Raw genomic sequence first — 3622 nt, 5'->3', positions numbered from 1 at the left:
AGCCTACACCGACTCGTTGAACCGATGCTTTCGGAAGCGGGAATCAAACAGATGATGTAGTCTATATTTATTTATAGCAGTATTTATACTAAAAATACATCTTTAAGCTACAGTGTGAAAATCACAGCTGAAAATATGCAAAAGAGAAATAAACAAAAAAGTGCTTGCCTTCAATGCATATGATTTTTTTTTTTTTTTATGACTAACAATTTCTAACAAACAGAAATCTCTTCATCACATAATATTCCGAATGTGGATTATTCCGCAACTCATTTGACTGATAAAAGACTCAAATTAACACTTATTAAGAAGCCATATATGATCATTATTTCAGGCAGTTAGGGCGAAATTGTTTTTTTCTTTTCTTTTCCAAAAACACATTTGGTTTGAAATGCACTGACAAGTGCAATGTCTCTTAAACAGAGATGTTCTTATTACAATGCATTTTAGAAATATAATCAACAAATTATTCCAGTCGAAATGTGTTCTCTTTCCATATTTATGTGAACAAAAATTTCAATTGTAAAAATGTTTTTTTTTTTAAAGAGTTAACTTTATAATGTCAAAAACATGCTGAATAAATTGTAAAAATAATACAAGAATTAGCTTTTCCATGAACTTTTCTCTGAAGGAGCACAAAATGGAAACATGCACTATAGTAGCCTCTTAATAATGTGATGTGACAATTATTATAAATATGATAGCATATTATAATAAATTATAGCCTAGTATAGGCAATTTAAAATATTCAATTCGTGGTGTTGCAAAATCAGTCTATCAAAGATTTAAATAATAATAGTTAGCTATGTATAAATGAAATTCTGTTTAATTGTCTTTATCGTCACAGACACAAATTCATAAGGAATAAAAACTGCAACGATGCAGTACATTAGAAAAATTCAACATCCACCGATAAACACAATTTACACACTGACACAATTCCGTTAACAGATTATACACAACATGCAAAATATGCACATTGAGCCAATAAACAATAACATCAATACAGTGTGTGAGTTTTAACAGTATTGTGGTGTTTAATATTCTAATGTGCTTTAATACCGCAGCATCTTCCTCATAAACAGTCTTGAGTCACGTGTGTTATGCGACAATTAAGAGAAATATTGACTGTATTAAAAGTATTACAATTAGACCCAATCTCTCCTATATATTTTATTCATTAAACAGTCCGAGAAGCTTTATGTTTATTTTTTAAATTAGATCGCTAAATTGCACTGTATTGTCCAAACATAAGACACATAACTATATCAATGTGCATGTTCAACGACTCTGGCCTTCTGAAGGCCGTCTACTCCTCAATGAAGGTTCAGTGGGGTTTATAGCCCTAAAGGCATAGATATGCAACAAGAGAATCATCTCCAACATCGTGCTCTTATTCATAATCTTATTCCCGCCATCTGGCGCTTTTCATGTGGGCTAGCGGTCATCATTTTGTGGATTTAGTTTTAGTTTTAATTAATTGATTAATTTAGTTTAAACTCATTTTTAATTCAATATTATAAATTAGGGGCTTGTAAACACTATGGCTATAAAAAACCCTTACACATGAAATACGTTTCTCCTTAAAATTGAGTCAAGAAACAGAGTTCTATTCGACTTGTTTTTTTTTCTCAACTCATATTCGGACGGGACTAGTGTAACATGGAGAGGTGGGGTAAAGTAATAATTACCAGAGCTTCTCTGTGATTTTAGTCCAGTCCGAATGTGCATCTCAGTAATCATTACGAACAATGTCAGAAACGATTATGGGGACTTTTACCTTCAGTAAAAAGGTCCGGAAAAGTGACCTCAGGTAATACTAATCCCGTGCTAACAGACCCGCTGTAAATATGAACATAAATATTCCCTGTTTAAAAGTAGTTTCCCGCGTTTTTTCAAGTATGGAGGCGCTTGAAGAAGCATCAGTTGCGTTCTGGACGCTGGGACAAGTCTGTGGCAAAACTCAAGTGTTCAGATCAGAAAGAAGATTTGTTGGAAAAGCACTTGTTGGAGGCACGAACATCTTTTAGCGTTAGGTAAGTGCTTATTACCAACATAATCAATCTTAAGTTAATTAATACATCATTCGACCAGACATAACTGTTATATATAATATGACAACATCTGACGGTGATGCGTAAATCGAGTAGCCTAACTCTCCCACTTCTACTAGTTTTACTGAGATATCTTATCCCGTGCGAATTGGCCATTAATATTACAGACGTCCTGTGGTAAATTACATTACTCCATCTACCCTTGTAAAGTTAATCCCGTCCGAATAAGGCTTTAGAGTGAGTATTTTATCCAGATGTCGTCCCATAACAACAGCAGTAACAGTCACAGTCAAAACCACTCCCGCTCGTTAAAGCAGATTAGGGTCTGTTGTGGAGTTTTTTTTACCACATTATCTTGCTGGACATTCCTCTCTTTACGCACAAACCACGAGGACGATCTGAGCAGAAGGTGGAGCTTCAGATGTGATCCATGAACAGGTCTGAGTGCACACACACACACACACACACACACACACACACACACACACACAAATGTCTGGTTCACTATCTTCGTGGGGACTCTCCATAGACTTAATGGTTTTTATACTGTACAAACTGTATATTCTATCTCCTTACACTAACCCTACCCCTAAACCTACCCATCACAGGAAACTTTCTGCATTTTTACATTTCCAAAAAAACTCATTCCGTATGATTTATAAGCTTGTTTAACCATGGGGACCTCTATTTAGGTCCCCACTGTGACACGAGTCCCCATGAGTCTGTGTGCATTCAGGTTGAAGTCCCCACCGGGCTAGAAAAACAGGTACACACACACACACACACACACACACACACACACACACACACACACACACACACACACACACACACACACACACACGTGCTCTTAAAGGGCCAGCGCCTTAATACAACACAGTAGTGGAGCTGGACTTGAGGGAAGATATGAGTGCAGAAGAGATCGCTTTCTCCTCCAGACTCCAGACGAGATGTGACAAGAGCCATGAATCTCTTGTCAGTTCACAGAATGAAAGCTTTAATGTGTCATAGGTAATGCAGTGACACTACTGATGCTCTCACGAACAAAACACCCCTTGCTCCGGTTTAGCAGTAAAGCGCGCGCTCTAAAGGTGATGTGTGTGTGTGTGTGTGTGTGTGTGTGTGTGTGTGTGTGTGTGTGTCGCTCGTGGTTCCTCCCTGGTGTGCCTGACGAATCGTGAAGTAATCTGGGTAACGACAGGACTGTGTTTCCAACCTTTGCCTCCTGCCGAGCGCCGGTCAGAGGTTAAGCAAGCTGTGACAGTAGCTAATCTGCTAAACACACATGATAATGTTGCCGTTACTCGCAGGTCATTCAAGCTTTATATTAAAACAAACAATAATGGACAGTGATATTGTGAACCCTCTCCTGAACATAATCTATTAAAGTTGCTAAACTATAACAGTCCATGATCACTTGACCAGCTCTACAGTGAAAACATTATAAGTCATTATAAAGTCATTATTGATCATTCTTACTACACACCATATGACTAGTAAGTCAAAGTCCAAATCACACTCTTTGCTGTCCAAACTTAATTGATATAAGTACCAATGTAGAACATTAT

The sequence above is a fragment of the Rutilus rutilus genome (genome assembly GCF_951802725.1).
Source record: "Rutilus rutilus genome assembly, chromosome: 20".
Lineage (NCBI taxonomy): Eukaryota > Metazoa > Chordata > Actinopteri > Cypriniformes > Leuciscidae > Rutilus > Rutilus rutilus.
This window is presented reverse-complemented; position numbering follows the sequence as displayed.